Genomic DNA, 27,945 nt, shown 5'->3' on the forward strand with positions numbered 1-27,945 from the left:
GAAAGTACAGCGTTTATTGCAGGGTGCCCGAGCAAGGAGAACGGGCAGCTAAAGCTCAAAAGACCCAAAATCCTGTATGGCTTTCAGGACAGTGTATTTAAAGGCAGTGTGAGGGAGAGAGTCTCAGGGTGCGTGATCAGCTTCCACACAGTTCTCTGGCTGGTTGATGGTGAGGTAACAAGGTGAAGTTTCAGGAATCAACATCATCAATCTTCTGGCTCTAACTGCTCTGGGGTCTATGTGCTTGTGGTCAGCAGTTTCCATCTGGTGGGGAATCTGGGTTCTGTAAAAACCACTTGGGAATGTGCATCAAAGAGTGTTATCTATGTCCTTCAGGGAGGAACTACAGGTCCCGTGGCTCTGCTATATGACTGATATATTGTGAAAATTCTTACCAGTTCTCCTGCCCGACTGCTGTTCTTTGTTTCTGCATGTTTTCATTCCTCTAATCATTAATTCTTGGGTCAGACTTTTTGCAACTCAGGGAAGGCTCAGGAGACTGAAGTTTTTCTTTACGGAGAGCTGGGGACACGATGGGATGGGTTAACCGACAAAGCCCATCCGGGGATTGCTCGGCTTTAGATCCGGAATCCAATTTAGCGCCTTGGAGCCTGGCTTAAAAGGGTTTTCCATCCAAGCCGTCTCCGTTGCTGCATCTGCCTGAGTCCTTTTGGAAAATGGAGATGCCGGCTCTCGGTGCGTGGCCCCTTCTCACCCCGGGCACATTCCCTCCCGCCTCCTCCCGGCCACCGTGCCCCTCGCACGCTCCCCGGGCCTCGCTGACCTTCTCTCCACACGCGGCCACCTCACAAAGACGCGTCACAAGGCTAGTTCTCAAGGCTAGGTGCGGCCGGGATGAGGCAACTCGCTCGGGACTTGCGGACCCGGCAGGCCCCGCGGGCGTTCGGGCTCCTTTTTTGGAGGAAGCACGGAGGGAACGGCCTTAGGGAACGATTTCTGCAACGACGGATGACCCCTCCGGAAGACTCAAGGCCTTCCAGAGCAAAGGGAAAAGGTCACTGTAGTCAGCAGCACGAGAAAAGCCATCCACCAGCAGCTCCCTGGTGGTCCCGTGGCTAGGATTCGGCGCTTTCACCGCCGCGACCGGCTCGGGTTCGACTCCCGGTCAGGGAAACCTTTTGGGCAGCTTTCCATCCCCTGAATTGTGTTGCGGCGTGTGCCCCACACCGAGGAAAACCAGAGTGGCCGATTCCCAGGGCACCTAGGTCGTTCTCATCTCCAGGGCAGCCCTACCCCACCCGCGCCCGCACAGCGCCACATCCCCTCATCTCCACCGCACAAGTGGCTTTCCAGGGCCTCCGAGCATCTTGCTCAGGTTTACACAGCCCTGCAGAGGTTCAACTCCCTGTGGGGTTCAAACCCACGCCCGTTGCCAGCCGGGGCGCAGGTCATGTTGAGTTCTGAATAACCGAGAGAGGCCAAGCCGAGTCTTGGTGTTAGTATCAATAGATGCCCTGGATGAAATGCTTATTAGGCGCTCGGCAGAGGTGCCTGGAGGCGATATCCACGAGGGTTGAGAGGAAGGTGAGCGCTGGGTCGGATCCTGGTGGTTGTTCCACTTGTAGATTAAGCGGCGTAGGGAGTTAACATCATTTAACTGACGTAACAAAGGCAGCAGGTGAAGTATGCGCAGAATGGAAAATTGTAACACTGCTGCCGTAAGCAGAAGGTAGGAGTAAAAATCAACACCGCTACGTCAAAACGATGCTACCCACCACAATCAAGTCCCACCGTTTCTACAATGGCTGTTGCATTTATACCCTGCACACTCTCCCCGGCACTGGGTGCGTTTTCCCTTTTCCCTTCGACGCTCACTCCGAAGACCTGTTGGGATAAATGTTGCGTCCACTGTAAGGCAACAGGAGAGAGAGCGAGAGCGTGGCAGGTGCTGCGGACGGAGCCTCAGAGGCAGCAGGTGGCGTGTGTAGATGATGAGACAGCGCAATGGCTGCGGGTCGGTGGGTTGGGCGCCACTGCTGAAAGGCGGTCAGTCTTGTAGGCCGGGAAGTGGGATCTCCTGTGTGTTGGGTAGGCGGGAGTGGGCGATCGGTGGCTTTTCGGAGGTCGGTTTTTAAGAACAGCGAGGGGAGGGGAGGGCAGGGTGTTGACCGTGCCTGCGGGGTGCATGCTCATAGTTACCGGGCACGGGAGAGACTGTGGTCACGAAGGTAGTTTTCCCAGGACGAGGCTTGTCTACTGCACTGGGGCGTGCTGATGTAGGGATTTGTGCTAATGAGAGATTGCGTTCGTGCTCTCCCCTGATACCTCTCGGTTCATGACAGACGACGTCTCTTCCGTGGTGTCTCGCTGCGCTCCGCTCCCCGGGCGCAGGGCGAGAGGCGCAGCCCCAGCCAGCGCTCCACAGCTTGGGAAATCGGGTCTGCACCCGCATCTTCCGGGCTTTCCTGTTTCGTGACCTAAGTGTATGGATGGGTCCTATTCTTGAGCCACGCCTCCTGTCTGTTCACAGGTGCTGGACGTGCCTTCTCCTCTAGCCCGCTTCCGGCCACACGCGTGTGTGTGCGCGCGCCGGGACCCGCCCACTGGGCCCCGCTCTGGTCTGGGCAGTTCCCGCAGGCTGGCCGACAGGCATCTGTAGGAGAAAGGCCACGCGGCCGCGGTGTTGCGAAAGCGTGGGTACGTTGCCCGAAGGTCTCGCGCTCCACAGTCCCCTGGGGGCCAGATCGGAAAGAGGCAACCCTTCCAGGAACAAGGAGGCCCGAGGCCTGCCTTCGCAAAGAGGCTCCCGGAGCCGGTGCGCAGTATCCTTGCCTGGGCTAGCCAGCCCTTCTGGCCTTCCACCCGTCCTGGCCTTCCGCCTTCTCCTCTTCCACCCCAGCCGTGTTCCTGCGGAGAGTTAGCGCTCCCTCCACCGCCCCCGGCGCTCCCCGCCCCCACCCCCCCCACCAGCCCTCAGAAATGGTCTAGCTGCCTCTCCGGTGCTTACGGCGGGAGTTGGATCAGTGTTTTCCTGCAACGGGAGGAGGGAGAACCTGCGGTGGCAGGAGGTAACCCGTTCCCTTGCTGGTTCTCTGGGCTCAGCCCATCGAGGGGACTAGCTCAGGGGCCTGGGTCTCGCGCGGCCCGAGGAGCCGGCCAAATTGGCGTCTCTCCCACTGCTCCTCAACGGGAACAGCAGGAATATCCTGTGGGGTCCACTCTTACCCAGAAGAGGCACCCGGGAAATCATCCAACACAAGGCCGGACGCTGCGTGATGGACCACTTGGGAGCAACGCTTCCGTCGGTCTGTCCTTCCCTCCTAGGGCTTTGGGGAGCGGAGAAATCATCTAGGACGACGCGCTCTTCAGCGTCCTGTCTGAGACAAAAGAGGGAAGGAGGGTGTCTTCCAAGAAGGCAGCAGCGCCGAAGCCTGTGGTCGCAGAGAGGCCTGTGGATCAAGGGCGCCCTCTCTCGACCAGGGTTATCCGGCTGCTGCGGAAAACTCACCTGGCTGAGGCCTCCTCTTCCCCCTCCTCTCCACCTCCCCTTCCTCCTTCCCCTCCTCCTCCTCCCCTCTTCCCCTCCTCCCCTCCTCCTCTTTCTCCTCTTCCCCCTCCTCCCCTTTCTCCTCCCGACCCCTCCCCCTCCTCCTCTTTCGTCTTCCCCTCCTCCTCACCCCCTTCATCTTCCCCCTTCTTCGTTTTCTACCTTACCTGAGTGCCTACCTTTCCTTGTGTCAAGGGACCTCTCATCTCCACCACAGGTTAAACATTTCCTTGGGTAGTTCTGAGCTTCAAATAAGGAATTGTGTGTAACAGTGCCACGAATGTTCAGTAATGGTGACCTCTTATTTTTATCAGTAACATCATTTGAATCATCAGAATTGTCTCTTTTTTAACAAGTGCGTTTTCATTGTTGGAAAATATTAATATACATTTAAACCTTACATACTTGTTGAATAATAAATTGGTTCTGCCATTTTATTATGAAAAACAGTGTGTGGAGAGTATTCTTACCATATATCATTGGCAATTCTGTAGGACACAGACTGTTCTTTTATCCACTCTGTAGCCAATCTGTTGATGTTAAATACCTTTTACAAAACTTTGCCAGCAATCAAACCCCCGGGGGGGGCGAATTGCCGTAGCTCGTTACCATCTCAGTTCAAGGGCTGTGGACAACTGGCACAATACCCCGGATTAGCTGAAACAGAGATTTTTCCACCCAGTGCTCTATTCTGATCTCTTTGTTTTCTTCTGTTCTTAGGTCACAGCCTCCCAATAAAATGGTTGGCAACACCACTGTTGCTTGGGGAATGTTAATGCTACCATTGTTCACATGCTGGTCTAGCCAATATTGTGGTTGGAGTCAGGGCAGAAGAGATCTGCCATGGGCCCCACTGTGGCCCTCTTCTGGCCGTGCCTTCTTCCATTAGGCAAAGATTGTATGGAACCAAGGAGACGTTCCCAAAATGTGCAAAGAATCCCAGAATCCCTTGCCCAAGTGTCTTTTAGTTCATGTGTAAAATTTTTGGATCTTTCTTCTTGGCATTGTCAAACTGAGGGCAAAAGTCACTTGTGTGTGTGTGTGTGTGTGTGTGTGTGTGTGTGTGTGTGTTTTTCCTTTTGTACTCAGACCTAGAGCTTGTGGGCAGTGCAGTGTCAAGAGGCTGCTTTTAGGGAGAGCTAGTGGATGTAGCATGGACGTGTTGGAGGTGCAGGACAAAACCTGGTTCCAGCAGGTCAGTAGGCAAGCAGTGGTGGAGGGCCTCACTATGCTTCATTTCTCTGGTGTGTCACTCCAAGAAGTCCAGGAATTCTAAATTCATCCTTGGTGATTATAAAGGTATAGTTTTCAAAGTAAGAGAATACAGTCTACTTCAATTTCAATGAAGAGGGCTTTTTGTTGTTGTTTGTTTATTTTTTGTTTGTTTGTTTATTTTTGCGGTATGCGGGCCTCCCACCGCTGCGGCCTGTCCCGCTGCGGAGCACAGGCTCAGGACGCGCAGGCCCAGTGGCCACAGCCCACGGGGCCAGCCGCTCCGCGGCACGCGGGACCCTCCCGGACCGGGGCACGAACCCACGTCCCCTGCATCGGCAGGCGGACCCCCCCAACCACTGTGCCACCAGGGAAGCCCCGTTTCTCTGTTTTTTAAAGCTTCATCAGTAGCTTTAAAAAGCATAGACTCAAGGTAGATGGCAAGCGTGCCACTAACGCTTGCAGGTGCCAGTGCAATGCCAGTGCAAAAAAAAGGAAAAGAAGCCTCAAAGCTGCTTACAGTCTGAGGTGAATTGCCAAGATAGCTTATTTCATCTTCTGTTTGGGCACAAGGAACACAGAAGCCAAGTTTTAATCCCAGGCTAACTTGAGAAGTCTTATAGGAGGTCCTCCCTACATTAAGGTGGGACCCCAAAGTCTTAAGCCCTCAGGGGTAAGGGTCATCCGATCTAGTCCTGCCCCTTCAAATCCCAGGGCTCTTTGGACCAGGCAGCCTTGGTGCCACAAACAGTGTAAAGAATAAGGAAGTTTTAAAGTTCATGAGAAATAGTAGCCACGGACTCAACCTCTAGCGGATTTAGCCTTGAGTACTCGTAGCCTGGGTAGTCTGGGAAACCATAAGACATCAACTTGTTGTGTGTTGTTTCCCAGCTGCTAACGAACCCCAGGAGTCTATCAGAGGAGACTATATTCAGAGGAAAATATATTCATCCTAGGGCTGTAGAGGTATCCACAAATAACATATCAAGAGAAGCAATTAGCATCTAGAATTCAGTTTTAACACATAAGAACGAAATCTCATGCATCTGGAATTTTAACAATTCTATCAATCCTTGTGATGACATGAAATTTATATTTTAAAGCAGGTTGAGAAAATTTAAGCATAAAACTCTCTCTCTCTCTCTCTGTCCTCTTGGGCCTCCTCTCTCCCCACTTACATGTCAAAAGTGCATCTGCATTATACTATAACCAGACCTCCTCAGAGATGTGAAGGCCCCATTGACTGCAGAGATTGTCCCCTCACCCCACCCCCGCCCCCGCCCTCATTTCTTCAGACACTAGCAATGTAACTTCTTAAAAGATTAGCATTCTTTCCCAACTTCGTAAGTGGTCAAGTGACTTCCTGCTTGCTTTGTACATGCTTACCTGGACTATGTATCTTTGGTGAACTTTATGTAAAATGTCAGTATGTCATTTGGATGTATGACCTTTTGTCTCAGTAATGTACATGACTGTGCCTTCCACTTCTAACAGGCAGAACAGTTCTCAGAGCTTCTGAGAGTCTCTCTGCCAGGTTATAATCCTCAGTTTGACTCCAATAAAATCCTGTTTTTTCTTCTTAACTTGATGGTTAATAGAATTTTTGTCGACACTTGTATCAAAGCAGACATGAAAATGAAAATTAGAAAATATTCTGAATCAAACAAAATGGAAAATACTGTGTATACACACAAGGTGCAGCTAAACCGGTCTTTAGAGGACAATACACAGATTTAAATGTAAATTATGAAAATCAGGACTGATCGCTAGTGAGCTAAATCTCCACTTCAAAAAGTTACAAAAAAGGATAACAACAACAACAGAAGCAGATAAGTGCAGAAATTATGTAGAAAACCAGGAATTTAAGAATTAGAAGTAAATTTACAGAAGCGAAAAACTAAGTGGTTGCCTCTTTGAAAAGTCTACCAAAACTGATAAAACTGTTAAGAGGCAAGAAGGCCCCCCACACGTGTGCTTCTGAAGACATGTGCAAGAAGGTTCACTGAAGCACTGCATGTACTTATAAAAACATGTAAACTACCCAATGGTCCTCTGAGGGGAAAGGATACATAAACTCTGGTTTATACTTTCCGTGGACTGTTCTACAGCTATTAAGATGAATGAACTAGTTCTATCTATCAATATGGATAAAACTGAAAAACAAAGTTGAGTGAAAAAAATCAAGTGACAAAAGATGACATAGTATGATGGTGTTCATATAAATTCTTAAAACAAAAAAATAGATGGATATATTATATATGTCTTTAATCATTTATTGTCATGTACCAAAACATGTAAAGAAATGTCACACCAGCATCAGGAGGATGGTTATTTCTAGAAGGGAAATGGGAGAATGGGGTAAAGTGATTAAGGAGGTGAGGAGAAGTTCAGCAACATCTGCAATATTTTTAGTTCTTATGAAAATTCTTAAAAGAACATGGCAAAAGGATAACATCACTTAAAATTAGGTGAGGGATGCATATTTATTTTTTGTACTTTTCGTAGTTTTGAAATTTTTTAAATTTTTACAAATATTTTAAAGAAATAATAGCCCAGAGTGGGAGGCGAATGTGGGACTGACACAGGAGAGTGTTTTCTTAAATACTTCCAGTGCCTCTTCTTAGGCATTGTACGGCTCTTAAATGTCAGCAGAGGTCTCCAAAATCCTTGAGAGCTAAAAAAGTTATCTCAAACCCCAATTTCACGGTTTGTGGAAATTCTAAATAAAAAGAAATATACATAGATTTAAAAAAAAGAGAGGAAAGAAGGAAGCCATTACTACTGAACTCGAAGACATAAGGAAATGATAAATGAATATCATAAACACATATATGACAACTGATTAAAAAATTAGGGGAAATGAACATATTCCAATAGTGAGTTTAGGGAAATAAAATGGACTAGTCCTACAAGCATTACATTTTTTAAATCAGAATTTTTAAATCTTCCTTCAAAGAAAGCTCCAGGACCAAAAAAAAGTTCATTAGAAGAAATGACTCCAAAGCAAACAAATTCTAAAAGAATTAAAAGATGGCACATTTCTTCAACTTTTTTTTATGAGTTTATGTTGAAGCCAACAACCCCCCCACAAAGGCAATGTGAAAAATATAAATTACAGACCTGTCTTATTGCTGCAATGTTAAAAAAAATACTGAATCCAGCAATACATTTTTTAATTGTGAAAAATAGGTCTTATCCTGGGAAAACAGTTGATTATCATTAGAGAATAAATTAATCTAACTCACCACATTAACAACGTAGAGGAGGGAAATCATAATCACTAAAACAGAAGAGGTATTTGAAAAAATTCACCATTGATTTAACTTTGAAAAAAAAACCCTTTAGCATAATAGGCTAGAAGAGAACAGCACTAATCTGCTAAGGGTAGCTTCTGAAACAAAAACAAACAAGAAACCTTCAGCAAACATTATAGTGGGTAATAAACCCCTGGCTCCCAGCCCCCCACCCCCGTTACCAATCAGGAACCCTCAGGAATCAGACAAATAGGCCTCACTCTGACCACATCTTTTCACCATTGTGATGGAGATCTTAGCCAGTGAGGAAAGGCAAGAAAAGAGAAAAGGTATAAGAAGTGAAAATGAAAAATGACTACTATAATTATTTACATGGATGAAAGGTGAATTACTAGAATTATTAAGAGAATTGAGTTTATTTGGTATATACAAATATTTTAAAATCAGATTAAATTGGAGGATTCAATTGGATTAAATTGAGGATTCAAGAAACAAAGGTATTAAAAACATTTTAAATGTTCAACAATTATACCACACAGTTCAATCACATGCACTGGGGAGGGGACAGGGGAATGAAAGGTGACTCCTACCTCCACAGTAACCAAAATCATTTCAATGTGAAATGAAACCTAAAATGATTTTAGTTGGTGTTATATAGCAGGGTATTTCCATGATCTCAGGGGTAAGCAAGGAGTTTAAAAATAAGATAAAAAGACCAATTCTTCAGTATGGAGTTTCCTTAAAAAACTAAAAATAGAATTACCACATGACCCAGCAATCCCACTACTGGGCATAAACCCAGAGAAAACCATAATTCAAAAAGACACATGCACCCCAGTGTTCACTGCAGCTCTATCTACAATAGCCAGGTCATGGAAGCAACCTAAATGCCCATGGACAGATGAATGGATAAAGAATGGATATATACAATGGAATATTACTCAGCCATAAAAAGGAACGAAACTGGGTCATTTGTAGAGACGTGGGTGGATCTAGACACTGTCATACAGAGTGAAGTAAGTCAGAAAGAGAAAAACAAATATCGTATATTAACGCATATATGTGGAACCTAGAAAAATGGTACAGATGAACCGGTTTGCAGGGCAGAAATAGAGACACGGCTGTAGAGAACAAACGTATGGACAGCAAGGGGGGAAAGCGGCAGGGGGTGGGGTGGTGGTGTGATGAATTGGGCGATTGGGATTGACATACATACACTAATATGTATAATGGATAACTAATAAGAATATATCATAAAATGTAGGAAAAAAAGACCAGTTCTTAACGAAGACTGATCAATTGGACTACATCAAGCATCTCTGTTCATCAAACCACAGACTAAAGAGTAAAAAAGACACGTCACAACTTGAGCGAATGTCCTTGCAGTCAGCATAATCAACTGGTACTGAAGATATTTAATAAATTCTTACAAAACAAGAAAAAAAGACCTGTAGGAAAATCACCAAGGTCTTGAGGGTGGGGATGGGGGTGGGGGAGAACCTATAAGAGAAAATCCAAATGGTTAACAAATATGTAATGGTGCTCAAGTTCATAACGAATAAGGGATACTAGAAGTGAAATCCCAATGAGGGAACATTACAGATGGCGAAGGAGAAAGAGGAGGGGGAGGGGAAGAGGGGGAGGGAGAGAGAGGGGAAAGGGAAGGAGAAGGAGAAGGAGAGGGGAAGGGAAGAGGGGGATAAGGAGGGGAGGAAGTGGGCCAGGAGAAGGAGGATGAGTAGGAGGTGGAGGACACTTGCAGGTAAAAAGGTACCGACTGGCCAGCGAGGTGGTTGCTGCCGTATCGTACTCCCTCACAGCCCCAGGGCTCTGCAAAGTCCCCATTCAGACGCTCCTTAACGTCTTCCGCTCAGGACTGCCTTCGGGTGTTAATTCTCATCTTCGTACTCCTTGTGGCCAGAACTACGACGTCATTGGACTTGTGTGTGCAGCAGGCAAAAACCAAGGGTGAAAAGTCTGGGCCGGAAAAGGGATCGAGAGGAGACACTCTGCACTGGCCGGGAATCGAACCCGGGTCTCCCGCATGGGAGGCGAGAATTCTACCACTGAACCACCAATGCCCCTTTCCGTGCAAGCCTCTGACGGCTCTCCAGAAAGCATCTCCAGGGCGACCGAGGGACCCGCGGCGGCAAAACAAAGAGGTTCCAAAATGGGCCTACAGCGTTGTCTTTGAAAGACAGAGCTCACAGACCGACAGGCACTCGGAACAAAGCCTTGCGAAAAAGGCCTACAAGCAGGCAACAGCATGAAGTGGGAACATTCAAATGAAAATATCAAAATATCGGCTTCGTCAGCTCACACCACAACTCTGAAAAAGGCTCTTTCTAACCGTACAACAGACCCCTGCCGAAAAAACATCGGAAATTCATCCAGATCCCTTGTTTATGACCCTATACCTGCAACTCTCAACCTCAAACTCTTACCTTAGAGAGTCTGAGAAAATAATCCAACTTGCTAGGTTAAGCAAGTGAAATTCTCATCCAGGCAAGAAATAAGAAACAGAAGCAGAATTAGACTGGAATGAGAAGAAGGAAAGGGCCAGAATCAAAAGAGAGGTAACGAAGAAACACACCGTTGTTTTGTACAAGAATAGTGAGTCATTTTTGTAACCGTTATAACAATAGTATGCGTCTGCTTTTTAAGGTGTTCAAAGCATTTGGAAGGATGTGATATTTCATAATTATTAAAAGGTTAATTACTATTGTTTGCAACCAATGTTTGATTATATGGGAGAATCTAATCTCCCAAACGGGACTCTGTGTTGTGCTGAGTTTTAGCATTCGTGACTCTGAGATGCATGTGGGACGTAGGCTTTGGTGTTTTGGTTATATAAGGAGCAGACTAATTTTTAGAATAGTGTCGAGGTTAACATATTGGTCCTTTGATGAAATTGAAATACAGAGAGATTTCTTTCCCAATTTTTCCTGGGGGAAATTACACTGAAGAAAGGAACCTGGCGGGGGGGCTCCCCCACATGTTGGGACTTAGGAACCATTATGCCTTTCTGAAAGATAGGAGCTGCAGACGTGCAGTCATGCTTCTCTTGCTGAGAAGCCAAGCTAGGTGGAGGCTGAGTCAGAAACTTGAACTCAACAAGGAAAACAACCATCTCCTTGACCCTGAAGACCTTTGGCTCTATCTGCCCTCTGCCCAACACCAAAGACACACGCCAGCTCTGGCCATCATGCTTTCATTTACCAACTACATCGACCAGATCTACATGTATTCCCACACCCCTTTCTAAACTACAAACCTGCACTTTCCACTCACAACTCCTAAATCACAAATCCATGCCCCCTATGCGTCTCAGAGTCACAAATGCTAAAACTCAACACACCAGTGAGTTCCCTGTCAGCATCACACACCACCCTCTGCCTCGACAGGTTTGGGAGGCACCAAGCGATGGGGGGGGGGGGGGGGAGCAAAGAGAATGACTGCATCGTCAGTGAGGAAATGAAGCCCGCAGTATTTTGATGTGAAAGTCACAGCTTGATGGTATTGCCTGACGTAAGCCTCCTATGCAAGCTTTTGCTCTGGGTATTTTCTTGTTTGTTCGTTTTTTAGTTTGTTCTGCATGTCTACCAAAGAGGCCTGTTGTTTTCAGAACTCTTTTCAAAGTCCTTCCCGAGCCTCTTCCAGAGGAATCCTAGTCGAGCTGCACAGGTGGAAACGTTGGTGGCTCAAGGGTAGAATTCTCACCTCCCATGCGGTAGAACCGGGTTTGATTCCAGGCCAATGCTTGCTTTTCTTCGGTTGCCTCTCCCCTTTTCCATGGGCAATATCCTTGGCATAGACAGGTCGTTCCTTGTCCTGAATTATACCAAGACCGGTAAACTCAGGCGTACCAAGGTCAGAGGCCCCACTCCGCAACTTCCTGCATCTCCGCACGATTTCCTCCCCAGAAACGTCCCCCTCCCTGGGCCCCTGAGGCCCCTCCCGTCACAGCTACAGTCCTTCAGTGACCTTCATTTCTTCATCCCCACTCCAAGTGCGATATAGCCCAAGAATAGGATAGGAGAAAGGATAATAGTAACAATGGTTTCAGTTTCAAGTATTCCAAACCGCAGAGATCCAGCAGACACACTTGGAGCTTCAAAAACATGCTCTCTTCACGGTATTGCATGGCTGCAAAAAAAAAAAAAAAAAAATCCTGTTGAGGGCAACTTGTGTCGTTCTTAGTTTTCACTAGAGGGGACGGCGGTAAAGGGAGGCAAATGGCAAGTGTGCCCATTTAGTTAATTCCCAAGAAGACTTTAAGAAATTGCCCTCAACAGGATATGTTTTTGGTTTTGTTTCTTTGTTTGTATGTTTTGCAGCCCTCCGGCGGAGGTGAGAGGTCCTCTGGCACAAAGGAAGGTAGGCACTCAAGGAACCCCAGGATAGAAAACAAGATGGGGGAAGAGGAAGGGGGGGAGGAGGAGGGGAAGGCGAAGGAGGGGCGGGCAGAGGAGGCGGAAGATGGGGAGGAGGCGGAGGAGGGGGCCTCAGCCAGGTGAGTTTTCCGCAGCAGCTGGATAACCCTGGTCGAGAGAGGGCGCCCTTGATCCACAGGCCTCTCTGCGACCACAGGCTTCGGCGCTGCTGCCTTCTTGGAAGACACCCTCCTTCCCTCTTTTGTCTCAGACAGGACGCTGAAGAGCGCGTCGTCCTAGATGATTTCTCCGCTCCCCAAAGCCCTAGGAGGGAAGGACAGACCGACGGAAGCGTTGCTCCCAAGTGGTCCATCGCGCAGCGTCCGGCCTTGTGTTGGATGATTTCCCGGGTGCCTCTTCTGGGTAAGAGTGGACCCCACAGGATATTCCTGCTGTTCCCGTTGAGGAGCAGTGGGAGAGACGCCAACTTGGCCGGCTCCTCGGGCCGCGCGAGACCCAGGCCCCTGAGCTAGTCCCCTCGATGGGCTGAGCCCAGAGAACCAGCAAGGGAACGGGTTGCCTCCTGCCGCCGCAGGTTCTCTCTCCTCCCGTTGCAGGAAAACACTGATCCAACTCCCGCCGTAAGCACCGGAGAGGCAGCTAGATCATTTCTGAGGGCTGGGGTGGGATGAGGTGGGGTGGGGTGGGGTGGGGTGGGGAGGGCGGGGGGCGCCGAGGGGCGGGTGGAGGGAGCGCTAACTCTCCGCAGGAACACGGCTGGGGCGGAAGAGGACAAGGAGAAAGGCGAGGCCGGGTGGAAGGCCAGAAGGGCTGGCTAGCCCAGGCAAGGATACTGCGCACCGGCTCCGGGAGCCTCCTTGCGAAGGCAGGCCTCGGGCCTCCTTGTTCCTGGAAGGGTTGCCTCTTTCCGATCTGGCCCCCAGGGGACTGTGGAGCGCGAGACCTTCGGGCAACGTACCCACGTTTTCGCAACACCGCGGCCGCGTGGCCTTTCTCCTACAGATGCCTGTCGGCCAGCCTGTGGGAACTGCCCAGACCAGAGCGGGGCCCAGTGGGCGGGTCCCAGCGCGCGCACACACACGCGCGTGGCCGGAAGCGGGCTAGAGGAGAAGGCACGTCCAGCACCTGTGAACAGACAGGAGGCGTGGCTCAAGAATAGGACCCATCCATACACTTAGGTCACGAAACAGGAGAGCCCGGAAGATGCGGGTGCAGACCCGATTTCCCAAGCTGTGGAGCGCTGGCTGGGGCTGCGCCTCTCGCCCTGCGCCCGGGGAGCGGAGCGCAGCGAGACACCACGGAAGAGACGTCGTCTGTCATGAACCGAGAGGTATCAGGGGAGAGCACGAACGCAATCTCTCATTAGCACAAATCCCTACATCAGCACGCCCCAGTGCAGTAGACGAGCCTCGTCCTGGGAAAACTACCTTCGTGACCACAGTCTCTCCCGTGCCCGGTAACTATGAGCATGCACCCCGCAGGCACGGTCAACACCCTGCCCTCCCCTCCCCTCGCTGTTCTTAAAAACCGACCTGCGAAAAGCCACCGATCGCCCACTCCCGCCTACCCAACACACAGGAGATCCCACTTCCCGGCCTACAAGACTGACCGCCTTTCAGCAGTGGCGCCCAACCCACCGACCCGCAGCCATTGCGCTGTCTCATCATCTACACACGCCACCTGCTGCCTCTGAGGCTCCGTCCGCAGCACCTGCCACGCTCTCGCTCTCTCTCCTGTTGCCTTACAGTGGACGCAACATTTATCCCAACAGGTCTTCGGAGTGAGCGTCGAAGGGAAAAGGGAAAACGCACCCAGTGCCTGGGAGAGTGTGCAGGGTATAAATGCAACAGCCATTGTAGAAACGGTGGGACTTGATTGTGGTGGGTAGCATCGTTTTGACGTAGCGGTGTTGATTTTTACTCCTACCTTCTGCTTACGGCAGCAGTGTTACAATTTTCCATTCTGCGCATACTTCACCTGCTGCCTTTGTTACGTCAGTTAAATGATGTTAACTCCCTACGCCGCTTAATCTACAAGTGGAACAACCACCAGGATCCGACCCAGCGCTCACCTTCCTCTCAACCCTCGTGGATATCGCCTCCAGGCACCTCTGCCGAGCGCCTAATAAGCATTTCATCCAGGGCATCTATTGATACTAACACCAAGACTCGGCTTGGCCTCTCTCGGTTATTCAGAACTCGACCTACGCCCCGGGTGGCAACGGGCGTGGGTTTGAACCCCACAGGGAGTTGAACCTCTGCAGGGCTGTGTAAACCTGAGCAAGATGCTCGGAGGCCCTGGAAAGCCACTTGTGCGGTGGAGATGAGGGGATGTGGCGCTGTGCGGGCGCGGGTGGGGTAGGGCTGCCCTGGAGATGAGAACGACCTAGGTGCCCTGGGAATCGGCCACTCTGGTTTTCCTCGGTGTGGGGCACACGCCGCAACACAATTCAGGGGATGGAAAGCTGCCCAAAAGGTTTCCCTGACCGGGAGTCGAACCCGAGCCGGTCGCGGCGGTGAAAGCGCCGAATCCTAGCCACGGGACCACCAGGGAGCTGCTGGTGGATGGCTTTTCTCGTGCTGCTGACTACAGTGACCTTTTCCCTTTGCTCTGGAAGGCCTTGAGTCTTCCGGAGGGGTCATCCGTCGTTGCAGAAATCGTTCCCTAAGGCCGTTCCCTCCGTGCTTCCTCCAAAAAAGGAGCCCGAACGCCCGCGGGGCCTGCCGGATCCGCAAGTCCCGAGCGAGTTGCCTCATCCCAGCCGCACCTCGCCTTGAGAACTAGCCTTGTGACGCGTCTTTGTGAGGTGGCCGCGTGTGGAGAGAAGGTCAGCGAGGCCCGGGGAGCGTGCGAGGGGCACGGTGGCCGGGAGGAGGCGGGAGGGAATGTGCCCGGGGTGAGAAGGGGCCACGCACCGAGAGCCGGCATCTCCATTTTCCAAAAGGACTCAGGCAGATGCAGCAACGGAGACGGCTTGGATGGAAAACCCTTTTCAGCCAGGCTCCAAGGCGCTAAATTGGATTCCGGATCTAAAGCCGAGCAATCCCCGGATGGGCTTTGTCGGTTAACCCATCCCATCGTGTCCCCAGCTCTCCGTAAAGAAAAACTTCAGTCTCCTGAGCCTTCCCTGAGTTGCAAAAAGTCTGACCCAAGAATTAATGATTAGAGGAATGAAAACATGCAGAAACAAAGAACAGCAGTCGGGCAGGAGAACTGGTAAGAATTTTCACAATATATCAGTCATATAGCAGAGCCACGGGACCTGTAGTTCCTCCCTGAAGGACATAGATAACACTCTTTGATGCACATTCCCAAGTGGTTTTTACAGAACCCAGATTCCCCACCAGATGGAAACTGCTGACCACAAGCACATAGACCCTGGACCAGTTAGAGCCAGAAGATTGATGATGTTGATTCCTGAAACTTCACCTTGTTACCTCACCATCAACCAGCCAGAGAACTGTGTGGAAGCTGATCACGCACCCTGAGACCCTCTCCCTCACACTGCCTTTAAATACACTGTCCTGAAAGCCATCCAGGATTTTGGGTCTTTTGAGCTTTAGCTGCCCGTTCTCCTTGCTCGGGCACCCTGCAATAAACGCTGTACTTTCCTTACCACTACCTGGTGTCCGTTGATTGGCTTTGCTGTGCGATGGGCCAGAGGACCCGAGTGCCATTTGATAACAGATCTTCCCCCTTACAACCTGGTGCACCTGCAGTTTTCCCACCTTAGTCAATGCCAACTCCATCGTTCTCTATACCCAGGTCAGCGATCTTGGAGTTCTCTCTGATGCCACGGTTTTCCTCAGACCCCACATCCCAGTAGTCAGGAATTCATGTTTTCTCGTCTCTCAAGTGTGTGGACACTGATCTACACCGGGGTTTCTCAACCTCCACAGTGTTGGTATTTTGGACGGGATCATTTTTTGTGGGGGAGGGCTCCGCCTGAGGACCGAAGCATGTTTAGTGACACTCCTGGCTTCTACTGACTGGATGCCAAGTGGAAACTCTCCGTCCCCCTTCCCCCAGTCTTAACAATAAAAAATGTGTCCAGACAAGGCCCAGTGTCACAGAGGGGTCCAGGGGTGAGGGTGGGAGCCCAAATCACCCCCGTTTGAGAACCAGAGATGTGCACATTCGCTCCTGTTCCTGGCCTCTGAACTCATGCAGATGACTCTCCTGTTCAGGGCACAGGGGTGGATTTCAACTTGGCCCCCTGCTCATCTAGACGTTAGGATTTAAGACTTTCATGTCTCTCGAGATCGCAGGGTTTTCTGCCATGAAGCCTTTTCTTTGGTTCCATCCTCGACATCAGCTTCTTTTGAGCCTGCCCAGGAGAGGCAGCCAGGAAGAAGTCTGAGTCTGCTCAGTGAGGTTCCTCTCCCTGCTTCTGGGACTTCATGCCTCTTTGGATTCAGTCGGCAGAGAAGTTTTAGGGGCCGCTTTATTCCAGCTGCCCCGTGCATCCCCGAGGAGGAGGTGCACGGGGAAGAATAGGGTTTGACTGGCGCCTGCCACCTGGAGCTCGCACCTCCACCACCGCTAGTGTAGCCTTCTGGGCTCCCCGCGGTCCCACCAGCCAGGGGTTCCGTATTGGGCCAGCCTAGGCTCCGGAGACGCCCAAGCCAGGAGGGACACCTAGGGGGAACCAGAGGCCCACTTCAGTCCTGTCCACAAGGGACACCCAAATGGGTCCTGACAGAGAGAAAGGCAGTGAATCCTCTCTTATTGGGCAGGCAGAAGAGACATGAGAGGGAAAGTGAAGAAAAATCCTATGAGGCCTCAGGATCTGGAGTCACCATGAAGTTGACCGCCTCTGGAACCGCGTCCTTCCCCTGGCTGGCGAAGGCGAGTGGAGTCCCCTTGTCCAGTCCAGACCAAGTAGACACAGCAGACAACGATGGCCCGGGTACCAGTGAGTAGGCAGTCCCCAATCTTCCCACTTGGGAATACTTGAACTTCCCTAGCCATGAAATCCATGCATTTCCAGGATGCAACTCACTGAATTCTTTTTCTCAACTGCTTGAGAAAAGGAGGAAAGGACTTGAGGAAAGGATTGATCGATCGGGTGTGGAGCATACATGAAAACCACTGCAGTAAGGGAAGCAACCACTGTTGAGACTGTCTCATTTCTCTCTCACCCACCCCCTTAATATTAATTGCACTTTCCCAGGTAGAGTCCCCAGGTTGGACCCATTTTACTTTTAATGCACAGGTGGTGGCGCCTAAGAGGAGGTTCACAGATAAATATTTGAAGTGTGGAAGTCACTTTTGTTTAAGCATGCATTCCAAAAAGCAACGAACGAATCAAGCTCACCTGTGCCTTACCTACAACGATGGGAAAGGAGAAGTACATATAAACGAATGGAAAACGTCATAAAATAGCCTTAAGTGTCTGCTCTTTCCACGAAGTCCTTCCCTGGAGATGCTCATCAATGTCTTCTCTTTCTCCAAAATCTGACATCCAGGGCCTGACCCTACGATCGCTTTTCAGGATCCAGCCTATTATTCCCCTCTCTGTATCTCCGCTTCTTCCTCATTTTCTTTTATTCACACAAAACAAAACATGATAGAGCTCTCCCTCAGCCTCCAGTTTTCAACATCACACCCAGCGAACAATTTCGCAAATTAGGTATGTTCCGTGGGACTCTCTCTGCCTAGAAAGAACAGGAAATGTTAAGCAGCACAAAGCTTTGTACTTTCCACGGTTAGGAATGACTAAAGGAAACTTTCTCTAAGACCAAAGGCCTGAAAAGTGAGCTAACTTCCCGCCGCCCCCTCACCACCACCCCCCGCCCCCGGCCCTGCATCCAAAAATGCCGAGTGTTTTGAGTCTTGTAGATCTTTCTGGCTTGGTTCAGCTGCCCTGCAGGCAACTGGGCGTTTGTTATCTCCAGAGAGTAAAATAGAGGCTCTTGGGCCACAAGGGGGCAGCCAGTACATGGGAGGGAGGGCCTGTGTTCCCCAAGGAAATGAGAAGTATGATGTGATGGCATGCATATCTTGACCTGGGGGATGGTAACCTGAGTTATTACATGTTGCAAAATGTATCGCTCTGTGTGGAAAAGAACGGAATGGGGAGACTTGCACTACCTGACGTTACGAGTTACTGTGACCGCTCCCCCCAACATAGACCAGCAGGGTGCAAGTTGCATCAGGGTACACAACTGGAAAATGGACTGGGTTCAGAGACTTGAAACCGACCCATAGCTCAATTAGTGAATGAGTTTTCAAGAAAAGCAGTTCAATGCGGAAAGGAAATAGGTTCCATATTGGGAGGGGGGCAGCTGTATTTCTATCTCACACTAGAGACAAAAGTCAATCTGAAGTGCATCATAGACCAAGACATAAAAGTTAAAGGTGTAAGGCATTTTGAGTATTCTTCATGATTTGGTGGTAGGCAAAGATTTACTAACCAGGACCCAAAGAATGTATAAAACAAAGACAAATGATAAATTAGAGTTCATCAATGTTAGCCGTATCTTCTCATCCAAGGAGGCCACTAAAATGGAAACGCAAGCTAGAGACAGGGAGAAAATATTCACAACACATAGCTGACAACCCTCACCGCCTGTCATTATAAAGTATAATGAGCTCCTCCAGCCCAGTAACAAGTTTTTCAAAGATCAAAAACCCCACTTTTTTTCAGATGGGTTAAAAAATATGCACAGATACTTCAGAAAGGAAGATATGCACATGGCCAAAAAAGCATACCAGGAGTCCTCAATAATTTTAGCTGTCACAGAAGCGGACATTAAAACCATGTTGAGATACCACTACTCTTAGTAGCGCGGCTAAAATCATAAGGAGAGGAAACACCAACAATCTTGGCAAAGATGTGGAATAACCACAACCGTCATATTGTTGGTGGTAACATAAAATGGTACAACTGCTTTGGAAAAGGCTTTGGTGGTTTTTATGAAGTGGAGCATATACTACTCCCTGGTACCAGCTATTCTTCACCGAGAGAAATGAAAACCTATGTCCACAAGATCTCTTGTGGAAAGACTCTTCAAAGCAGCTTTATTCACAATAGCCAATACTGGATACAGCTCAAATGCTCATTATCGAGTGAATGGTAAACAGACTGTGCTATGTTACTGCCATGGAATACAACTCAGCAATGAACGAGGAATGACATCTGCTTTACTCAACAATCGATAAAGTCAGAGACGTTGTGCAAAGATGAAGAGGTGTGCAGGCAACAGTGTGTGCACTATGATCCCATTTCCATGACATTCTAGAAGAGGCAAAGGTAAAGTGAAAGGAGTCTGGACAGTGACTGTTAACAAATAAAACAGAGGACAATGGCAATGATTTTAATGATTCTGCGTGACTGACTGGGTAGTCACTAAGCCCCAGCACATGGGACAACAGCAGCATGATGTGGAGTTCCCTTGTTGGTCCAATCTGGTGGATGAAAATGTCGAGGCACCGTCAAAGTTCAGATATAGCAGACGTTAAACCACCGGTGATCACCGAAACAGTAATTAGTGAAGGTTTACTGTGCACAAAAAGCTTTACCGTTCAGGAACTGGGAGCACTCCAATGGAATATGGAAGGAGGCTCAGAGGTGCTACACTGTTAGAAAGCAACTTATCTCATGAGGGGGCGGTGGCTGTTTTGTCCTTCGCAGTGACAGGTTATAACATTAGAGTTTTCCTCGTGATAGGGAATTGGTTAAAAGTGGTTACCTCCCATCAATTTTGGCAAACAGTTTTAGGCTTTGTTTATGATTTTCAGAGGCATAAACAAGAAGTGGCCCAAGGTAAGTTTCACTTGTTTTGCAAAATAAGCTAAATGAGCTCTTCCTTATATGACTAAACGGGTTTGTCTGCTCAGGGAAGTTTCAAGTGTGATCTCCATTTGTGTCTGATTTTTACCAACTCTCCGCTTTTGGTCATGCTCTCAGTCTAACGGTACTCTCGGGTACCAGCATTGATGCAGTCAGGCAGAAGAATCACACATATTCGCTGGTGTCCACTAGCTGTGTCGTCAGGGCGGAGGGTGCTGTAGTCACCGTTATCATCATTTCTGCGGTGACTGTTAAGGTCTTCCAGTTGTCCAATCCTGTTGGATACCATTTGTCTTTTGAGTGGCTGCCGACAGGCACTTAAAATCCTTGAGAGTATAGAAAGGCACTAGAGAGGTTACTTCGGTGACTCTAAAGGGAACAATAGCCAAGGATTGAAAAAGTCCTCGGAGCAGAGATTCCCAGGAGCCAAGATTAAACCAGCAAAACAGGTCTAGGCAGGGGGAGTCGCCTATCTGATAAAATTTTTTATCTGGTCTTTAAGATCCTGCAGATTTTGAGTAACACAGAAACAACATTTTTCACCAGTTACAGCAAAAGAGGCTCCTTGCCGGGCTTCCCTATTTTGGAGCAGGACCGAAGAGAAACCACTGCCCTGGGTTTCCTTCTGCTCAGACACGAGGTGAGTGGCCTGGGTGGGGTTTCCTTCCCTTCTCCTGACCTCCTGCCGCCAGGTGGCCTGGGGAAAGCAGTGCTCTCTGGCCCCCAGGCCTGTGCAAGTTTCAAGACAAAGTAAAAGGGGAGCTGCCGTGCCACGTGAGACAGAGGAGGTTGCCATGACTCGGATTCGAACCGAGGTTGCTGCGGCCACAACGCAGAGTACTAACCACTATACGATCACGGCGCGCCACGGTCCCCGCGGCGGCAAGAATTCTTGCTCTTACGATGTTGACGTAAAATCATTCCAATTACTGCGCTGTGCCTGGACAAATGTCGGTATTCATAGTCTTCTCTCATGCCCGCTCTCCGTTTTCCACTCCCTTCCTCTCAATTCTGGTACATGATGATCAAACCAAACCAAACCAAACCCCAATTCTCATCTCCCCAAATCCGGCACGTGCCTCTGCAAAGGCCTCCTGGGAAGTCAAGCTGTCCTCGTGCCCACCTCGCCGGCTTCTTTCCCGCGTCTTCGCGTTTGCCCCTTTGGACCAACCCTCCGCAGGCCCTGGTTCCGGCTCGCGCCCCGGCGACCGCGGCCGAACGGAGGGCGGGCGGCGCGCGCGGAGCGGATGGGGAGTCGTCACGGAGCCAAACCTGGCCTTCATCTTCCCTCAGGGACCCCTCGGCTCAGGTCCGGGGGCGTTTCCGGGGCGCTGGCATCTGCGGCGGGGACACTCGGCTGCCCTTCTGCCTTCGGAATCGCCCGACGCTCAGCTTTTCCACGGGAAGAACGCGCTGCATCGACTCCACGTCTGCGGTTGTCCTAGGCTTTGGAGCTGGCGTCGCTGTCCTGCGAAAGGCGAGTGACTCCGCCTGGCGCGGATGCGGTGTTTGATCACTACAGGGGTGACAGCGAGGAGTTGCACGTGTGTCTCTGTGGCGCAATCGGTTAGCGCGTTCGGCTGTTAACCGAAAGGTTGGTGGTTCGAGCCCACCCAGGGACGCCTTTCTTTCGCCTCTTTTGGAAAGTAAAGTCTTCGTGGTTCTTTCTGCTCTGCACATCCTTTCCTGTAAAGGTCGAAAAAGGGTCCTCCACTACTACCCTCCTGTCCCCCGTGTCGTGTTCACAACACGAGGACAGAAGGTGTGATCGGAAGAGATCCCTGGAAATCCTAGGAAGAGTACGGCTATCATCGTTAGTTTATGAATTCCTTTTCACGATGGACTTTCTTCCGTCCGTTGTTTGCACGTACTAGTATTTATTTAACCCTTTCCATATACTTTTGAAATTAAGTTGGTTCTACGATTTCACGGTTACAAATAATGCTGCAGTCATCCTTCTTGTACAGGTATCTTTGGCCCCTTGTATAAGGTCTTCTTAGAGGGAAGAGTCCTGGAGAAGCAGTTGCTCGATCACATAGTGCTGACATGGTTCGTATATGCTTCCAGTTCCGCTCCTTTGCTGGCTTATTAGGTCTCACTCTTTCTTTTCTTATTTTAGCGACTGCTTGAGGCTTTATAACAGACTTCTGTAACTTACCACAGTCTGCCTTCAAGCGATGCCACACCTCTTCGCATTTCTTCCCTGCCGGCCATTGTGCTATTGTCATCATGCATCTTACTTTGCATGTGTCCTAAACCCCACAATCCACCGTTATTACTTTAGAAAAATCGGTCCCATGTTTCTAAAGAGACTTAAATAATAAGAAAAATCTTACGTATTTTCCCAGGCAGATACCTTTTTTGTTGTCCTTCGCCCCTTTGTGTACCTCCAGATTTCCATCTGGTGTCAGTGGACTCCTTTAACATTCCTTATAGTGTGGGTCAGCGGGTGACGAATTCTTTCAGCATTTGTATGTCTGTAGATGTCATTATTCACTTTCATTTTTGAAAGACATTTCTTGGGGAGGAGGCATAGAATTCCATGTTCTTTAAAGATGTTGCTCCACTGTCTTCTCACTGCTCCTGATGAGAAATCTGACATAGTCTTTATTTTTGTTTTATGTATATACTGTGTCTTTTCCCTCTGCTTTGAAGATATTGTTCTATTTCAATGGAGTCATGCGCAGTTTAATTATGATGTGGCTAAGTGTGTTTTGCTTCATGTTTCTTGCACTCATAGTGTTCATTTGGCTCTTTGGAAATTTTTCTGTCAATGTTTCTTTAAAAATTGTTCCTTCTCTTCTGGTCTTTTCAGGGACTCCAACTTACTCCTATATTGGGCCTTTTAAACATACCTTACCAGTCAGTGATGCTATGTTCATTAAAAAACTTTTTTTGTATGTAGTTTCATTTTAGGATACCGTCAGTCGTTCATGGCTTTACGTTCCCTGATCCTTTTTTTTTTTTCTTTTTTTTTAAATTCCCCCTTCAATGTCTAATCTGCTATTAATTCTATCTGGTGAATTACATAATATCAGATGTTATCATTTCCATGTCTACAGTTTGATTCTGGCCATTTGTATGTGTTCTACATTTCTACTTAACTCTTGGGACATATGCGACACAGTCATAATAACTGTCTTAACGTCCTCTCTGCTAATTTTAACATCAGGTCAGTTGTGGCTCAGTTTTGATTGATTAGTCTCCTCCTCACACCTCAAGTTTTCCTGCTCTTTGCATGCCTGGCATTCTTTGATTGGATGCCAGACATTGTCAGAGTTTCCCTTCTTGGGCACTGGCTATTGTGGTATTCCTCTAAATCTTCTTGAGTTTTGTTCTGCGGTACAGTTAAGCGACTTGTGAACAGTTGGATCCCTTTGGATCTTGCTTTCATGATTTTGGGGGTCGGTCATTCTAGGGCTCATTATTCCCTCTACTGAAACAAGAGTTTCCTGAATGTCCTTCCCAATGAACCACGAATTATGAGTAGTCCAAGTCCAGTCTGGCTGGGGGAAGCGAGTACAATTGCCTGTCCTGTGTGAGCACCAGGCACTCTTCCATGATCTTTTTAATAGTTTCTTTCCTTGGCCTCAGGCCATTTCTTCAGAAGCATACCCCAATCATTACTCTGCGGAGTGCTCCAGGGAGACACTTTCATAACCCTGGATTCTCTGTCTATCTCTCTTATCACTGGATCTTTGTTCTGTGAACTCTCGCTTCCTTGCTGTCCTACCAACACTCAGCTTCATCTCCACCATCCAAGGAGTTGGCCTCAGATGCCCCTCCTCGTGCCCACCCAGCCTGGAAACTCTCTGAAAGCAGTAAGCTGGGCCAGTGGCAGGCCTCACCTTGTTTGTGTCTCATCTCTCCGGGGTTGCTGTTCTTTGCTGCCTGGTTTACAGTGTCTGGAAAACTGGTATTTCATGTCTTTTATCTTTTTCATTTCTTGGGGATGGTGGTTTGGGCGGCGCTGAGATTTCAGGCAGGAGGTAAATCTGATTTCTATCACTCCGACTTTGCCAGAAGCTGAAGGCATTCTTTATGTGTTCCTAGCTTGACTTCAATAGGAGGTGGGCCGATTTGTATCCCAATGTATTTTTCTAATGCAGAGTAAGAGCCTTTTCTTCATACTCTTGCCATCACAACAAAGTTTCTGCATCGCTAACTGACATGTCACAAGCAGAGTGCTGCCCTCCTGACTCACGTAAACCAGAGGTACAGTAGAAGGACGATGTGGGCACTGCCCAGAGATACCCTATTGCATACGTTCAGCACCTAAACTACCAAGATGTTTAGAAGGTCTTCCAACAACTGTAATTGTTTCCGGTGGTGACCTACCTAATGGGGTCCAGAGTAGACTGGCGAGAATGACCCCAGATATCTTCCTGCCAAGCAGCTTATGGACTGGAGTGGGGAGAAGCCGCTGGTCCCAGACATTTCTTCCTCTTCCCTTATCTTCTGAATTGTATTTTTGCTTTCGTTGGATGCACACAATCTAATGACTGGCCTCCCTGCTATATCACCAGCGTGCATGAACATGACCGTGACTGTCTCTGTATGATTCCTGGACAGTGTTGGGCTATTTGTACAAAAATTATCCTATTTGAGACAAACTGTTGGAACCACAGGATCTTGCTCCTGGTAATGCATCCTGTGCAGACCTGGGTTCTTAGTGTTTTTGCCTTCCCTTCCCTTCCCATGGTTATTCTGTTGAAGCTCATGAGCAAAAATCCGAGCTCTTCAGCTTTTACATGCTAAATCTGATAGGACATTTTCTCCCCACCCCCCTTGCTCTCACTCACTCTCTGTCTTGGTGTGCCTGTGTCTCTCTGTCTCTCTCTGTCCCTCATACTCTAGGCTGCCCCCAATCTTACCCACTGTCTTCTGCTCTTCAGCGTGTCAGGACCTTGCATTAGAATGCCTTCAATTGCCAAGCACTTAATTCGGTGCTTATGAGGTGCCAGGCCCCTTTCCAGGAGAGATGTTGAATTGTGAACAAACCCAAAGTCCCTGCGCCACTGCACCTGCACCTGAGGCATCCAAATGGGGCAGTCCAGTGGGAACACAGTCAGGCTCGTCCACCTGCCAGAGCCTAAGGGCAGGAGCAGTGAGTGAAACACGGGAAGCATAGGAAGGAATGGGAAAATGGATGACTTCATTTCTAGCAGGCAGGTGACCAAGAACCAGGAATTTAAAAAATAATAATAGTAAACAAACACCTCAGGAACACAGCAGGTCTCCAGTGACAGCTGCTTACTTCCTGGAGCACTTATGCCATGGGTTTTACTCTTCCTCAGGGGACGTGATGGCTGCGTTCACCATCATCCCCTAAAGATGCCCACAACTCCTCCTAACCTGTGAAACTTTGACCACTCTGCAGTCTATAAAAATATGCGGCTGCATTATACCGAGTTGGACAGTGTTTTGTTTTTCCTGTCTTAATTAGATACTCTCCGAGCAAAGATTATACATTAATTAACTCAATTTAATATCAGCCAGAGAATTAAAGGGAACAATAGATCTTAAAATGGCAACTCAAACCGAATCCTAATAGAAAAATGCATGTTAGAATCATATATTGGGTGACGCCTAAAACGGTTTACTCCCAAATTGTAACTGACATAATTAAGTCGCTATGATTTTACAGAATTCTGCGACGTAATCTTTATTTAAAAGATATTCTAGGGCACATGTATTTTACTGGAACACATAGTCCTAAATTTTACGAACTTCAATCGCTATTGGAATTAAACTTTGCTTATTGGATCAGTAAAGCCAGAAGAGGAAATTTAGGCCGTTCAGTGCCATAAGCATTTTGAAGAGAAAATAAATCCAAGACGTGTACACGCTAGAATACTGTGCCAGCAATGCTTTCCACATCATTAGAAATCCGGAAGACAACATAAAGTAGTGTTTAGACAGAAGTTCTTAAACTCTTGTGATGCACACAAAATTGTCTACCCGTGCAGACAATTCTGGGAAGCTCTTGAGAACTTTCCCCCTCCCTTTAACGCAGTTCCCACCTGCTCCCTTCATCCTCCCACCACACGGAAGATCCTTCACCTTTCTGCCCCCTGCAGGGCCCAGGGAGCGGGGCAACAGCCAAGGGGCAGCTGCACTTCCCTGAAGGGCCTTTCCCCAGGTAGGCGGTTCCAGCGCTCAGGCTGACCCAAGACCCCACTGCCCGCCAAGGCAACCGGGAGGAGACCAGAGGGCAGCCGGTCCGGGGGGATTCCTACTAGCGAACGTGCCTGGCCTGCACTTGGGGGACAGCCGAATCAAACACCGCCTGAAGCTTCTCTACAAGCCTGGAGAGAACGGATTCCAGGTTACTCCAAAGGCGTCGCAGTTCATGTATATGGAGAGAGAGTGAGAAAGCAAACGTGGGAAAATGTTAACTCTGCGCGGTTAGGTCCAGAATATATGTTTGTATTTCAAGTGTTCTGTATGTTTCAAATGTCTTAATGAGTTTTTGGAACTCAAATCGCAGGTTGTCTTTGGATGAAAACTCTGTGAAACCATCAGGTTTCTGAGATGAAGGAGGAAAAGAGAGTCAGATTCTTCTTCCACGAAAGGAGGTTTCCCTGAGCGGGAATCGAACCCGGCCGCGGCGGTGAAAGCGCCGAATCCTAGGCACTAGACCACCAGGGAGCCGCGCAGGAGACAGATTCTCAAATTTGACCTCTCCACTTGAAAATTGTGACAGTAAAGGTTGAATTTCTGAGAAGGGCCGAGCAGAAAAGAAGGCGATTCCCAGCGCCCCTTAGGCTGAACGCGGTAGTGCGCGGCGCCCAAGTCGCTGCCCCGCTGCCCATCACCCTTCAGCTCTCCCGACCTGGGCGACTCTGGACTCTGAGGTCAGGCCACAAGGTAACTGGCTGGGTTTCATCCTAGTCTAACTTTAGCTCTACGTGCGGCCGACGCAAGGACATGCTCTCTTTCTGAACCTCAGTTTCCTTTTAAATTAGGGGCCCATTTGGGCTCTCAGCGGGTGATGAGTGGATCCGTCTACTTCGTGATCTGTGACCCGGCTCTGGGGGCTCCCCTGATAACTGCACGTTACCGGCTCCTTTGCCTCCCTGACCCGCTTAGTTCGTGGAGCGTGACGTTCTTCATCTACGTGTCTTTTGGTCGAGCACCCGGGGCGGCGTCGGGTTCGTGCTCTTTTGGCCTGTCACGCAACGTGCTCCGCGCGTGTGCTGAGGTGTGGGAAAGCCAAGGGTGCTTCGCAGGAGTGAACTCCTTGGTTTTCAGACATGATAGGTGTCAGCGTGTACAGGAGATTTAGGCGCCTGCTTCGGAGGTGAGGGGATTTCCGGATGTAAAAATGAGCCGAAGTCAGCCTTGTCCTTTGCGCACTTGGGTCAGCTGGCTGTGGCCTGGACTCCGCAGTGACTCAGAGCGGAGAAAGGAGGGCTGGCTCCTGGCGCTGAGCAGGCTCTCAGGCAGCAACGGAACTCCTGGCCTGTACCTTGGGGATGGAAAATGCAGCTGCGCCCGCTGCCTCAGCCCCTGCCTTTCCGCCGTTTCGCTTTTTTGAAAGGGAAGGTGAAAGTCTCAGAAAGGAAGAACATTTGTTTCCGCCTGGTTTCGAACCGTGGACCTTTCGCGTGTGAGGCGAACGTGATAACCGCTACACTACGGAAACGGTGCTGAGGGCTATCAGCTGCACCCATGAAAACCATAGGTCCTGCCACCAGTATCATGATCACCAACGTTTTAAAGCGAACAATAAACCGGGAAGCACCAGCGACCCCTCAAGCGAAAAGACTGAACTCCTGA

General features: G+C 49.0%; 3 long non-coding RNA genes and 4 other non-coding genes across 9 annotated transcripts in view; 2 read left to right on the forward strand and 5 right to left on the reverse strand.

The window, feature by feature from the left end:
* On the reverse strand, window positions 1-2,633 carry LOC141279341 (uncharacterized). The gene is made up of 3 exons (XR_012333399.1): window positions 2,161-2,633; window positions 396-1,845; window positions 1-295 (listed from the first exon to the last, which is right to left on the reverse strand). It is a non-coding gene; the product is annotated as an uncharacterized lncRNA (long non-coding RNA).
* On the forward strand, window positions 1,754-15,981 carry LOC141279342 (uncharacterized). 2 transcript variants are annotated; one of them, XR_012333401.1, is made up of 6 exons: window positions 1,754-1,805; window positions 12,312-12,351; window positions 12,619-12,770; window positions 13,371-15,195; window positions 15,313-15,584; window positions 15,685-15,981. It is a non-coding gene; the product is annotated as an uncharacterized lncRNA (long non-coding RNA). The 2 variants fall into 2 exon arrangements; XR_012333400.1 differs by having other exon boundaries at window positions 15,068-15,584.
* The window catches only part of LOC141279343 (uncharacterized), a 25,814-nt gene continuing 5,055 nt past the window's right edge, over window positions 7,187-27,945 (reverse strand). The window contains exon 3 of one of the 2 annotated variants that reach the window (XR_012333404.1): window positions 7,187-7,439. This is a non-coding gene — a long non-coding RNA (uncharacterized lncRNA). Of the gene's footprint in view, window positions 7,440-17,887; window positions 18,026-27,945 lie in introns of those variants that run through there. The other variant, XR_012333402.1, reaches the window with a different exon arrangement.
* TRNAG-CCC (transfer RNA glycine (anticodon CCC)) lies at window positions 9,985-10,055 on the reverse strand. Its single transcript has one exon. It is a non-coding gene; the product is annotated as a tRNA-Gly (tRNA).
* On the reverse strand, window positions 20,954-21,025 carry TRNAH-GUG (transfer RNA histidin (anticodon GUG)). Its single transcript has one exon. It is a non-coding gene; the product is annotated as a tRNA-His (tRNA).
* Window positions 21,712-21,785, forward strand: TRNAN-GUU (transfer RNA asparagine (anticodon GUU)). The gene has a single exon. It is a non-coding gene; the product is annotated as a tRNA-Asn (tRNA).
* TRNAV-CAC (transfer RNA valine (anticodon CAC)) lies at window positions 27,739-27,811 on the reverse strand. Its single transcript has one exon. It is a non-coding gene; the product is annotated as a tRNA-Val (tRNA).

Source organism: Tursiops truncatus, chromosome 1 (assembly GCF_011762595.2).
Source record: "Tursiops truncatus isolate mTurTru1 chromosome 1, mTurTru1.mat.Y, whole genome shotgun sequence".
Taxonomy (NCBI): domain Eukaryota; kingdom Metazoa; phylum Chordata; class Mammalia; order Artiodactyla; family Delphinidae; genus Tursiops; species Tursiops truncatus.